Raw genomic sequence first — 15,474 nt, forward strand, 5'->3', positions numbered from 1 at the left:
ATCTAGCCGATAAACAGCTTTCTTTAACCTTCGGCAAAAGTCCGTCGATAAAAGGTCAAGACCTTTTCCATTGCAAATTGCTGAGCGAGCAGTGGAATCTTCTAAGATTAGAAATAGACTTTGAGAGGAAATTTCGAGTCTGATCTTATGGTTAATGAATGACAAGACTGAATCTCACTTGAAATACGTCTCAGTGGCAGAGTGTACGGTTGTCACGCACATGCGTGGCCTGTTATCAAGGCAGCGCGCGTCTACGCTGCAACGTAGGCATTACATTTAACGTCGCATCGTAGCATTGTGCTGTACTTGGCCCGGCCACGCAATCGCCGCGTTATGTAATTCCTAGGGATGGAAACAACAGACAAGATACACGATATTGCGGGTCATACAGCTGATATGACTGCATTTTACACGATGATCCGTCATATATACGATTTATCGAATTGATTCGTGGTATTTTAACTAAAGCAAAGATTGAATAATTAAAGGATAATCTTCGAATTATTGCTGAATAGACAAACGTTTGGAAATTTAATAATTTCTTGAGTTTAATGTCACGTCGGTAAAGGAATACAAAAGAGTAGTGATTTCTAGGTTCTTCGTAGCAGTGACGTACGATTGTACTTGTATGAAACACGACTGAGATGACGAAGAACTTGTGCAATTTGCCTCGTGTAAAATGGAGGATGCCCCGAAGACTGACACAATGGAATTAATCGAGAAAACCCGATTTTTTCTTGTTTACGAGCATCATGTGTATCTACAGGTTAAACTGTATAATTATTTACATTTATTCTCTTCCTAAAATTCTGTAAAGGTAGCTGAGTCTACAACATTCAAATAATAGATGACATGGACGGTACAATTAAGATAAATGTACATTTTGTTTCAATTAAAATCCTTCATTTCTGGTAACGTTCAAAGTTCGTCCCATCAGCTTTGTACACGGAAAAGAGTTAATTTCATCGTTCCCTTTGGTAAAGAGGAAATCACACAAGGTCGACGGTGACACGAATACTTGGTAAATACTGCCGATCGGCGGTGGTAAATATGGCCGTGAAAATAACCGAGGGAATGATATGCACATTTTCCGCGATAATTGTAAGCCAGTTACGAAAGCCTCGATATCAGCGTGAGCGCATTTCGTGCGCCACGTTGGTGACATTTCAAGAAGTTCAAGATCGCGTGAAATAAAAAAGTCTTCTTTCATAGGCGGTGCTCATGCAGCTACAGTACTGCGCAAAACTCTTGGACTTTCCTTGAGCTATGCAAAAATTCATCTATCTTAGTAATCTCATAATGGCAACGATTATCTTTTTAAAAAGTTTGTTACGCAGAAACGAATCTTTAGATATCTTTTTTATGGTGTTACTTCTTCATGACTTCTCCAGGGTCTAACAAACTTTTTCAGAAATATTTCGATAAATAATCAATAGTGTTTTAAGTTCTCCAAATATAATGACAACATATGACATAACTTATCTTAGACAGAAATTAAATAATATACTAACAACAAGCTTAGTGTAATATCAGTTACCTTTATATTTCTTTATAAAAAGAGAATACCTCCATTTAGTCGGTGGCCAAAAACTTTTGCACAGTACTGTATGTCGAACAGCATGAGGTATGCATGTGTTATGTAAATCGCGATTCTCTAACGAGCGGAGGACATTGAAAGAATTCTGGTTTTGCAACACTGTTGCTCGCGCGATGTAGAAATACCTGTCGATGTGCTTCTATCCACCCGCCTGGAATGCTATCCGATACTTTTTTAAACACATCCATGTTGTTCAATGGGCTGATGGCGAGGTATGGCATGTTTCTTCGAATTATCGTCTGATATTCCCGCCAGTAATACTCGTAATATTACGAAATAATTCACTGATGTTAGGAGAAGAAGGATGTTGCTAGAGTTTACAAGGTTGCATTTGTTGGTTGAGTGAAAGCTAATTGATCTTAGTGCCTAATGACTAACGACTATATTGTGGTTGTTTATGTATTTGTAGGAAAGAATATTTAAAGATGCAAACATGTACAAAATGTATACAAATCGCTTTTTAGGTTCTTTATCTTTGGTTACGTTTATAAAAATATAAATTCACACAAGCATCCATAATCTATTAATGGTACTACGTATTAAATTAGAATTTCTATTTCGAAATTCTTCCGAACAAACATCATAAAAATAAGAAGCTGCTGATTACTAGAAACTGCTAATTCTGAATCTGCATATCGATCAGATTTCTTCTAATCAAAATTCATGTATCGTGTTTCAGATAAACAAAAACAAAATATCTTTCGATTCTATGAAACTAGCAAAACTTTACGAAATATTCAGCGAATAAATTCATACATCCTATAAATAGTATAAATATATCGACAATTGTTTATATAGATAATTAAAATGTCTAGTAACCAAAATAACAGTCAACGTGAGACAAAACCTTTTCAACAATATGATTAGAAGTAACTGTTTAAAAACGCACTCCTGTCACGCATTAATCTTTCTTTAGAACGGAGTCAATTAGCTTTTAGAAATCGACAAACATTTTACCTCGAAGAATCGAGCGTCGAACGAACGAACGAATACGGAAATGAGACGAGCCGGAGAACGTCCGTCGTTCTGTGCATTGAAAGCCGGGGAACTCTGAAGGTAGAGGAGATATTAATGAGAAAGAAATACCGTTTCCCGTGATGTAATTAGCAATGTAAAGGCAGTGGTGACAAGACACGTACAAGGGAGGGAAAGAGGCAACAAAAACGAAAGAGAAGAATAACCAATTGGCTTCTGTTTCTTTCCATGCGCAATCGTCGATAAACTTATCGCGTCCTATTCTAGGAAATTCGAAATTTGCAATTTAAACGGGTCTAGTACGTTTCGACTTTCGCGAGTAGTATATTATCTGATAGAGGACTTTCCTGAATACGTTCCACGTCACGTAAATGATCACGTTAAAATTACCATTAAATGAACAGAATAAAGTTATATATACAGGGTGGTTGGTAACTGGTGGTACAAGGAAAGGGGGTGATTCTATGCGAAAAAAGAAGTCGAAAATATAGAATAAAAGTTTTTCGTTTGAGGCTTTGTTTTCGAGAAAATCAACTTTGAATTTTCGCTCGGTACGCGTGCACTTTATCATGTCTCGATGGAAAAATTAAAAAAAGAAAAAATTAAAAAAAAATTTATTCCATATTTTCGACTTCTTTTTTCGCGTAGAATCACCCCCCTTTTCGCTTGTACCACCAGTTACCAACCACCCTGTATATTACATATCATACAGAATACCATATATTAAAAGTGAAATACAGAAGATTAATTGGTAAAGAAGAATGAATGTTCCGCAATGAAGGTCTCATGATGATCATAGTCGAGCAAACGAACGCTCACTCGTGTACCCACTCGATTCGCTTGGAAATTTTAAATCTTGGAAACGGCTAGGTAAATGTGAAACTGTCGTTTCTAAAAACTCGGACACTGCCTCGAAGGTCCTTTTATTCATAGAAATTGATTATTCATCGTTTATGTGGATACGTTTTTATGGGTCTCCTTTTTTCAAGGAAGATCTTATAATTCAGATTATAATGCGAAATTTCTAAATATATTTCTTATCTTTCATCTGAAGATAATATTTCGCAAGTCAGATTTCAATTTGAATGACACTTTTCTCAAACTGCTTTCAACACATTTGCATCACAATAGTCGCATCGTGGACTTTTGAGTTCTACGTTTGAGGACGAAATATCGAAGAGATTAGCGATTCATGACCATGCTAGAAAACGAACGAAGGGGAAGTCTCATGCATTTAACGTGCAAGAACGTTATTCGTCATGTTAAGCGGTCGCGACATGTTTCCTTGTAGCAAATAATCGTTTCTCTGACGTATGCCATGTTTACAATACGAAATACCATTTCACGCTTGTACGATTTGTTACGAAACGAACTGTTAAAGAAAAAGAATATCTGAAGCGGCATGTAACGTCAGCGCGACTTTTCGACCATCGATTATGCATAATGCTCTCGTGTTTTATGAAAACAATTTAGAAGACGTTTACGTAAAGAGGTGGAAAAAATATAGATTATGATATAAGAATTCCTTGCAAATTTTACGCACAGAAATCATATGCGATGACTAATTCGTGATTTTTTTATTTAGAGAAGAGAAAGCAGGATAGATTTTATGTAGCGCGGTGTTCTATTGAGAAATCAATACATAAAGAACTATCACGGTAATAAAATTAAATGGAAGAAATGAAATGGTAAGGAAGTATAATAGAGAAAATTAACATTGACTTACAAGCGAAATAAAACATGAGCCGTCTACAATCAGAATTATCAGAGTATCTAAAATGTATCATTTCCTGGGAATGACATTATCCTGCAATAAGATCTCTCGAATGTACTAAATCATAATAATTAAATCCACGATAGGATGAAATTTAATTTAGCATTAAAATCATCGAAGGCTATAATTAAATTAACAGAAGAGAGATTGAAATAAGAGGTACATGAATAATATACATATAATACAATAGCTTGTCTATATATTATACTTTACAAAAATCAATTTAAATCGCCACATATGCATTAAAATAAATTCTACACCTAAAATTTCTGTGAATAATTACGAATTGACCAGTTTGATTGGTAGTTCTAATATTAACCGATGAGTAATATCCGAGCAATATTAAAATTGAAATTATTTATACATTTATAATAATATTTTAATATAATTATAACAATTAAATTATATTTAATTTCATCGGTTAAAATAACATTTTCTAGCCACATCATCCTCCAGCATTCCATTATTCGATAGGTACATACTCATTCTTTTGGCTTAGCTCCGAACAGCTTTTTGTATGGCGTTAGAGCGTCGCGACGACGCGCATTCCCGAGGGCGTTCTTTCGCGTGGTTTTAGCCCGCGAGCCGTAGAAAGCGGAGAAATAGGAAGTCCACGCACGAGAACAGCCTTCCACGATAGATTTATGTAACGCATGACAGCCGTGTCACGAAGAAAACAACCTCGGAAGCGTTTTATGTAACGGTAAAAATATCGATTATGACACCGATAAATTTGCAGTGGCAGCGTCACGTTGTTGATCTATCGTGCAGTTGCGTTCCACCGGACTTTTCTCAAAGGTTCGATTTATTGTCCCAGGATAACGCTATCGCCCATAAGTACTTCGATATTTCCAAGTCATTTTAGATATAGATATAAAATACATTTCAAGAATGAAACATTTTCATTTAATTTTAACCTCTGATCCTATCTCAAACGAACAGCATAAAATTATTAGATATTGACAAAAACAGTAATTAATACTAATTAGTATAAATAAAAAAGTAATAGGTGGATGAACATTGATCCTGCGCTAAGTGCATTTCTGAGTTAAGTGACTTTAAGTGTGTCCGTTCAATGTTGACATTTTAGAACGATCGAGAACTGTATTTTCAGTCGTACTGTAAGTGTTTATATAGATTTTACGAAATGTCATTCATTATAGATAACATGGAATTGGAGTTATGTAAATATATTTCGTATTTCAGTGAAATTTAACAGAGTTTTCGATCTCACATATGGCAAGAGGTAAAAAACTAATGGTAGAGAAACGTTGTTTAATCTTAATTTTGAAGATATAACAAAAGTTATCGATCTTCTGATCGAATTATGTTTCTTATCGAATTATCAGCTGTTTAAATACTTATAAATGGCACTGCGCCTGACATCGTAGTCCTTTTAATGAAAGTGACACGTAATTCAAGATCGTGACGTGTATTCAATGAGATTGCTGATTTCAACATTGCCGCGTGTGATCGCTTGTTTATGAAGCTTCGTGACCCGGAAATCGAGATCCGAATTTGCGTTTTGTAGATGTGTGTGATGGATTCTTACCATTGGCAAATCTTTTAACTGACTACGTTGAAAATAAAGAATATTTTAACATATCATTCGATCGAGATTGTGGAAAGTTCGACGAAGGCAGGCGAGGCCTCGTTTAAAGTAATTGATCAGGAACCAAGATACGAAGTAAAATGACGTTCATTCATAACAGGCAGCTTTCCATTTGTAATAGGAGTATTTCTAAATGATGTTGACAATCGTCCAAAAATTGGTACACGTAGATAAAGATGTTGGGAAAGATTCGTTTGAATCAGGAAGTTATCAATTTGAAGAGGATGATAGTAGAATCGGCCAAATAGAGTTATTTTCGATTTCTGTTATAATTCTGATTTCCTTTTGAACTTCATTGGCTACGAGAGTATAAGCAATTATTATTCTTTAATTAGTGTTTTATTTTTCTTTAATTTTATTATGTTATGTGCAAAGCATTAACATTATAAATAATAATTTAAATATCGATATTTGATATTTGAATATCGAATAATGAATTGCAAGTACATAAATTACGAAGTTACATAAATTTAAATTGAACTGTTGTGCTACGGTAGTTTGTAACAAGTGGTAATTATCGCTAATAACTAAGATAGTCGGTACGACATTAAAACAATAATAAACAGTTTAACGCGTATATACTTTCCAAAATAGAAAACTGAGCAGGCTTTTCGCTTCCTATACGTACATTCTCAGTAGTTTATTATTACAGCTTATTATGATATGTTCTATAATATATATACTATTTCAGTATTGTATTCAAAAATTCAAGAAAATCGGAAAAAATATTCGGTAACATAAAACTGATATCTAATATGTGCAATAGATCTTTAATTCATAACAAATATTTTATCAAAATTCACATGAATCACACAAAAGCTAAAATGATCAACTTATTTAAATAAATCGTTAAGCACTGATATTAATAAATCAAGAAATTATGAGTTGTAGAGTATATATTTCTACTGTGTAAATAATACTACCATTTTAAATCGAATAGGAAAATTAACTGACTTATGGACTGTTACTTGGTTTCGAAGCTGTTTATCATAGTCAGTTTATCAATTATTATTATACGAACAAACTTGTTATTTATTTGAGACGTATAAATATGTTGCCACGCGAAGTAAATATACAAAAATGTTCAAGAGTAGATATAGACGCAAAAATATATAAAATCAAGCGTGAAACATACATTACGTTCAGGAAATATTCCATTTAACTTCAGTTTCTTTTCAGTATCTAGAAAGAAATATATTTGCTTAATCATTCTCAGTCTAAAATTAGACTATAAACATTCATAACCTATTTATACATCTCAAGTTAATAATATCTAAACTCGTTCTAATTTTCTAATTTTAATAAGAAAATTGCATAAAATACTATTATTAATATTCTACCAATGTGCCAATCGTGCAAAAGGACCCACATACTAAAATTGAAAAATTTATCCAAAATCGACTCGCTAGACTTTTAAATGCCTTCTATAAAGTTGAATGGAATTACGAAAGTATTAAAAAGAAGAAAGACATCTTCTTCAGTTCCTTCGAATCTGTGCGTTCTAACGGAACAGCATAGCGTCATGTCTGACTTTCACACGCCTCGTATCACTTTCCATGTCAGCAACAGCAAGTAGAAACGGAGAAATGGCAAAGACTAGCCACCAGCTGCAGCAGTAGAAACAGCGGCTGCAGTACGAGACGAGGTAGGCGAAAGCTCGACTCTCGAGTACGAAACCCGAGACCTTGAGTGCGTGCACTCGTGCGTCGGTATGTCCCTGAGCCGCAAACAGGAACACAACGATTATCCGGCAAATGAATGAAATCGAGTGAACCGGTTCACCGGCGTACATACGCGCGCTACTGCCACCGCTTCGGTTCGCTGCGGATCCACCTTAAACCAGAACCACTTCTTCGTGAATGGCTGTGCACGGCATGGTAGGCTCGTGCTCCGCACCGAATTACGCAACGGAGTTAACCGGCTGTCGTACGATCATTAATCTGACTGGTCACGTGTCGTCGGCCGCGTCATATTAGTTTTGATGCGACGCGTGGTGGCTTTCGAATGAAAAATTGCTGCTTCATCGCTTGAAGTCGGATCATATAAGGTCGTAGGACTCGGTGTCAGTGGAAAATTTCTGAATAAATTTCCTCGCGTGAGATTTCAATGAATTCTTTTTTTTTCAAAGAATCGATGTTTCTAGTTTTGGTTTGTTTTTGAGTATTGTACTTAAGACTGGATTTTCAAATATAGCTCTTCGCGTACATGAAATATTTCGAAAGAATCGACATTTCTAAGTTGTGGGTTGTTTTCAGGATTGTAGTTAAGATTAGATGATACTGAATTATGCGAACTTTTATATATAGAAAATGTTCAAATAGGCAATTTTGATGGATTTTTAAGACAGTATATGAACTTTGGCTTTTTCTTCCGTTTCGTTACTTGGTATTTTTTCAGCTTCTGGTAGATATTTTGTCGGGTCAATTTTCCATCTAACCTAAACTGTGAATTTGACATTTAACGAGAGTACCTCAGTGTTTGTAGTGCGTGTTAATTATAATTCCATCGAGGATTAATTAATCCCATTGTGTAAACATCTCGATTAACCCGCATTTGGATTAACCCAAGCGAATTGAATAATAGAGTATTGACTAATTACTTCGTCTTGAGAGGATGAGGTCACGATTCATTCCTCGTCGAATGACCGAGAAATAACGTTGCTGTTGGTATGGCAATAGTATCTCATAGTACGTCACGCTTTTATTTAGCTCGATACTGTCAATGAAATTTCCCAAAATCGACCTTGTCATCTTACGATTTCGGTATGAAATCAACAGCGTAAATAGCAAAGATCATAACCTTTTCTATCAACATCCATTACATCACTGACCATAGGTATTAAGAATGACTTATGAATTTGTGATAGAAAATTTCGTATGTATTTTATCACAAAGTAAACATTAGTCACACATTAATAATTAGAAGCAGTGCTTATTACCGTATTATTGCAAATACACGCTTTTCTAGAACATTGCATAATCCACCAACGTGCATACCATGATTTGCAATCGTAAGAGTAGCATATTAGACAGATCAAGGAAACCAACAGATATTTTACTCGAGTGATTATTTTAAACAATAGTCATTCATTCCTTAAAAAAGATATTGCAGAAAATCTAACTTAGCTTAGGTAACACAACCATAACGATAAAAAACATATAGAAAGTTCGAATCAAAATCTGGTCCCAATATTATAGCGCGCAACGTTAGAACGTCATTTTCGTGATATGAACCGACATCCATATTTGATCCCCAATGTTCCGTGTCATGACCAATTCATGTGTTTGTTACGCAGCGTTTAAATCATAATTAATTATATAGCAATGCGATAAATAAGCAGCACATAGCTCACGGGTATTTGTCGGCGTTTGCTCGTTGAATTCGTAATTAGTTGCAATTACAACATATATAGTGCAGTATTTCCCAATCGATAAGATAAAATCAGGGGCCATGAAGGAACTGGGAAAAATGGAAATTGTTTTTCAACGGGGAAAAACCGGAACTGGTGGACTTTTTGACGCGAGCGCGCGCACGTTATGGCTTTGTTCGTGATGTGCAATTTCACGGTCGTGACTGGTCTGTGTAGGTCGCTGATAAAAGCTTTGCGCTATCGCCAGCGGTCTTCGCTTATCGCCGCGAAAAAGCCCGAACGGCTGACGAATGACTGAATTCTGCATTCGCGAGAATTTTTGCACTCCTGTCGTTTCGAGTTTCCATTTCGACAAATTCATGCTGCTGGAATGCTACGCGAGCGTCGTATCTTATACCATCGAATGGAAATTTGGAGTCACATATCTATGTTTGGAAAAGTTAGTTCTATTTCATTTAAACTTGGAATCTCAGTTTCACATTTGGAAAATTTAAATGCCTTTTCAATTTCAAAAAATCGCAGTTTATCATTTGAAAAATTTCAATTTACATATATAATACAATAAAATCGTTCATGTGAGTAATTTCCTTGTGGCTTTAATTTCCACTATGTTATGGATGTGCGTACCTACACCATTTCATTTTTATCTAAGCACTAAATATTCAATAATAAAGAAATGATTTAAAAATGTCAGTCTGAGATACAGTTATACGATATTCGAGATACAGTTTTCAATTACGCCATTGTTCAACGATGTATAGGAAATTCTATAGAAGAGACGTCAATCGAATTAGATCGTTCGAATCGATACAGTGAAACGAGTTCTTCAGATAAGATACGCGTATCGATCAACAGTGTTAGAGTTTGTGTTGTACACTTGTGTTTCGATAGAATTTACCCGCAATACCATGTGGAAACGTTCCCTCGTGGAGGTGTTTACTTTTATAATAACACTATCGATTTTTTCACGCGATGGCAAACAATATTGATCATACGTGAACATAGAAACAAACAAGGTATTATAGATATTGTTCCATGGAGGCTTAATAATGACACTCACTAAAAGACCTAATCTTATCATGAAATCAAAGAAAGATTCAAAAACTTGATCGAAACGTCAAGAAGAAATTTTTAAAAAGATGTTGGATAATATTTATGATATCTGTAAATATACTCACAATATTGAGCTTTCGGAACTAGCTAATAAAATTTCAAAATATTTATAATACACACGATGTATTCATAGAAAATTTGCATAAACTTTCGAACATTTTCGTGATATTATGTATGCACATACATATATATATGTATATAAGGTATAAAATTATTGATTTGCTGGTGTAAATCCTATTTAAATACATTTTCTATTATCACAAACATTGGAATATCCTGTTAATATTATACTTGAAAGAGAATTGTGAACAGGGAAAGTCTATTGAAATTTATTTGTGCTTATTATTATGTGAGTTGGATGCAGTAAATTGAGATTTCTTCCGTATAATACTGACGTCTTTAAATAGAAAAAAAGAAATAAATAATTGCTTATAAAATAAGGTTCGGTCGTCACTATTCTCGTTTCCTGGCAAACTATGAATATGCATACACGTGGAAATACGATGTTCGCACGCGCGAACTCACGTTATCGCATTCGCCTGAGCTCGCGCACATCTCGCGCAAATATTTGACTTCGCTCGATCGGAATGTCTTTCCCGTCGTTTCTTGCCACGAATTTTCACAAAACCGTATTTTTATCGCAAGCACGCCAAGATCTGAGAAGGACACGTACGTTTCATCAAATTCCTCGGCAACGAAAGAGAGTGAATTGAACGTGGATTTTTCCTCGACTCACCGGAACGAATCGCGATATTCAGGAATTGTTTATCCTTTGCGAAAACGATCGCAGCTCGAACGGCGAACCTCGATATCGATTGTTGTAACATCGATTTGAAATGAATGTGAACTAAGAAAAGACGTTTCTGTTTTTTTGAAAATATTGAGAAGATCGGAAAAATTTATTCAAAGATTAGATTAGATAATATAAGCAAGTATATTTATAATATTAAATTTGCGTATGTTAGAATAATAAAACAAAAATTAGCATGTACACTGTATAAATAGGAGTGTTACAGCATATAAATAGGAGCATTTTGTTTTATCAATTTGCTAAAATGTGTATTGTTTTTATGCAGACTGATATTATTGTATTTTGGAACAAAATATTATGACTTAAATATTCGACGAATACACTGCGTTTTAAATTAAAAATACATCTGAAATGTACGAGGAAGAAATAATTTCAGTTCGTTTGTCAGAATTACTTGCATCTATTTTATTGTCTAATTATATACATTTTAATATTATACATTATATATTATTATATTGTTGTATGTATATTATTTATAATATCCAGATTTCCGCATTTTTATTAGTTTAGCCAGTACGATATTGTAAATGAATGAAGAGACTTCTGTAAAACATTTTCCAATATTTTTGATTTCTTTGAAAGAACATAAATATCTCTCTTCAAGAAATATTTCATTCACGAATCTCGAGAATCTCACAAATAAAACTTTGCTAAGAAAACTGGTCACAAATCATCACCGCGGATTATCATAAAATTCTGTATGACTTCTCCTGTAACCGTATTTCACAAAATGAAATTATATTATGTAATAAATGAACTGCTTCGATAAGTCTATTAATCTCGATTAAACCAGATAACCGTATGTAGAAAACGGAAATTAAGATGGAAAATAGAATTCGTATCGCTTGGTAGGAAGTTTTACGGCTCGATCGCAATAGCTCACTACATAGTTCAATTCTGTTCATACACGTGCCACGAGGTCAGCCGTAAAACGGTGCTGGAAGAACGTTAGCTTGTTACGCAAAATAACGACGAACGAGCGAACAGGCGAGCGAATACTAATACGAGTGTTTTCAGCTGGTTGGCCGTGACCACGAAAAGCTTACCTCTGGAAAATAGAAACTGGCTAGCAGCCTGGCGCCTTCGTATAAAAGACAAACACGATTATCGGCCCGGTTATCGGTGGCTATTAATCAAGTCACGATTTACCGGCGTACTGAAGTTGCATAAATTTTTACGCGAACGATTACATACGTCTACGAACACTTAATTTCCTCTAACATTAGTTACGCGGAAGCGTACAACTGTTCTTCCTGCCTTTTGTCTTTTTCTATCTTTTTTGTGTTTCTCTTTCTGTCCTTCTTCTTTATCGAGTAGCAACATTGTCAATTAATTCGTTAATTATTTTCTCTCCTTTTTACGACGAGTGACGAGAGTAGTTGACTCGTCTTTTACGATCAACTTATGTCATTAAATTACATTTCTTAATTAACATTCCACCTTAATCCATTTTTTAAGATCGCGGCTATGGAAAATAATTCGAAGGATTAATTTTTTTATTCTCCTATTATTAATTCTCCCATCTACGATAGGGTCTACAATTATATGAAACCTCAAGAAATTATGATAAATTATAGCTTGATACTTTAATGAGAACTTTGATTATGATGCTTAATAGTTATCTCGTTCGTATTTATTCATCAGTGGATCGATTTCTACGTGATCGTAAGTTAAGTGCTTGTAACGCTTGCAGATTAATTGCTGGACGTGTTCAAGGTGAAAATAATCGTGGCAATCGGAGAACGAATTATTTCCGTTTCTTTCACGCACAACGCGGTTGCATCAAGGAAACGAACTTTTCCGTTGCTCGTCTCGCAACCAGCTAATGTTTGCTCAGATCGTATCGCGATGCTATACGTTACTCAAACCGGTGGTCCGCAGTTACATCTGTAGGAAATGTTAATGCAATTACGTATGTTATTTGCAATTAATTCATTTACAATCGTAATCAACTAATCTCGTTATTCGATCATTTTACTACAACTGATTGGCAAACCGAAGGGATTTTATTCAAAACTGTTAAAGTTATTTTCCTCCAAACATCCTGCTAAACGTGTATATTCTACACCGACGTAAATTAAAATTCGTACGAATATTTATAAAATTGTATGAATATCTCCTTGCTGAAAATGCTTCTATCGTTGCAGTTTATAATAAGAAAGTAAATATACGAATCTTTTCCTTATTTGCTTAAATTATCCGTAGTATACTAACGAATAATACCAAATTATTTCAAATAATCCAATATCTTTCATTACATCCACAATATCAGTAGGTTGGTCAAAAATTCGACAAATCACCCGATAATCCCAAAAATTGTTCCAAAGTGGAATTCCTTGAGAAAAAATGAGCCTCTAATTTTTGAAACACTATACATTTCTCGTTACCAAGAAGCCAAGTCCTGAGGTGACTTTCGGACTGCTCCCTGTTAATCTGTCACCATGGGTAGTATCAGCGTAAGACGGTACGGTTGGTTTCCTGTTCGCGGCACGTATTATCGGATTATTGCGTTCGCGGGCTGTAACGTAAAAGTTCATACCGGTAATCCTTGGCATACTTAGGCCGGACAGAGTCGCGAGCTACATGCTCGCTCTTAATCTCGGTCGAAAAACCTGCTCGAACAATATGCGCGACACGTACATGTGTATTGTACGCCGGTGCACGCTAGAGCATGTAGTACGTAAAACGTTGCACATCTAAAGCAACTGCTCGCCTTCTCTCCTCCTGCTATACATTCTTATACCAGTGCTTCTCTCACGTTCCTGCTTCCTGCGTCAGAAAAATTGGCTAACCTGTTTACTGATGCAACAAAGGAAAGGAAAACCGAGCGAGAGCGTCCCGAGCGTGGAACTGCCGTAGAAACCGGAAGGAAGGCACACAGGGAAGGGGGAGTATGCCCCGGGAAAGGTTAAAATATGAAGCTATAAAAGACAGCCTGGCTGTCGTATATTTAACTACGTCCGCTTGGGGAATGGTGGATCAATTTTGATGGTGGTTGAACGACTGGTTTATCTCATAAGAGAAAATCGGTGAGAATTATGTCCTAATACAGGGGTTAGTGATTACAGGGCAGAAATATTCAAGTTTCTATGAATAGATATGCAACTGATGCAAGACAGAATATCTATTTAATATAATATCTTATCTAATTCTGTTCTTCTCTCTTCTTTTTGGCCATTTCTGTACAATGGATCTTTGTGATTAATGTTTAAGAGATTCATTCAATCAAAGGTTAAAGTAAGTAATTAGGGACAAATGTATGAAGAGGAAATATTTTTTCAAGTGGACTGGAAAAAGTCAATCGTTCTGAAATCACTGTTTCAAGTGGAAAATGATGATAGACTAAAATTCATGTCTGATATGTTAACAATTGGATACTTTAATCGCTTGTGTAAATCTTCCCTCTACTATTTTCTTTCTAAACTAAAATTGATGGATTATGCGAGCACCGCTTTTGATAAACCATCGCCAAACTCTATACCAATGACGGGTCCACAATAATATTATTATATTGGCGATGCTTTCGATTGAGAAGTGCGTCCGTATAACTTATCCCAATAACTAACAATACTACATATGTAACATATATAATATCTTACCCTCTATGTACGAATTATTTGTCGGAAAAGCTACAAATGGAATCCTCCATTCCCAAAATTATAAACCGTGTTTTACTACACTAGCTCTGACATTGAAACTGAAAAAGCATTCTCCCCAATACGGTTCTCACCTTTTCGATCTTTCAAACGCTAGCAAATAAAACGAATCTTGTAGCGAAGGAAGAAACGTGGAAGGAGAGTGATTTGGAGGATACCGGTGATTCGCACCAGATACTTGGCAAGGCAGGGATCGCAAACACGGTGAGAGTGGTTGCAAATAAAATTATATCGAGCAGCGGGAGAAACAAGTAAGGGATCCGTAAATACGGCTAAAAGGAAAGTCAACAGGGGCTAGGACCGTACGGATGTGCAAACGAGGGTGTAACTGGATCGAGCGGGGGTGCCTTTCGCAGTCAGCGGTACGCCGGGTGGAAGAAGGGGTTTCTAAAGAAAAATTGATAAGAGAAACGGGATGAACGATAAGAAAAAAGAACAAATATGCGGCACCGATCGATAGTGCCGGAGAAGAAACTAAATCGAATTCAATGGAGCACGGAACTGGGAAAGGGTGGTTGAGGGGTAGCCTGGTAGAAGAAAGAGGAAGACATAAGGGGTGGCTAGCT

At 35.6% G+C, this 15,474-nt stretch overlaps 1 protein-coding gene across 2 annotated transcripts in view; it reads left to right on the forward strand.

Moving 5' to 3' along the window:
* The window catches only part of LOC117165784 (uncharacterized), a 124,804-nt gene that overhangs the window by 43,772 nt on the left and 65,558 nt on the right, over nt 1–15,474 (forward strand). The gene's annotated exons all lie outside the window — the stretch shown is intronic.

The sequence above is a fragment of the Bombus vancouverensis genome, chromosome 3 (assembly GCF_051014615.1).
Source record: "Bombus vancouverensis nearcticus chromosome 3, iyBomVanc1_principal, whole genome shotgun sequence".
Lineage (NCBI taxonomy): Eukaryota > Metazoa > Arthropoda > Insecta > Hymenoptera > Apidae > Bombus > Bombus vancouverensis.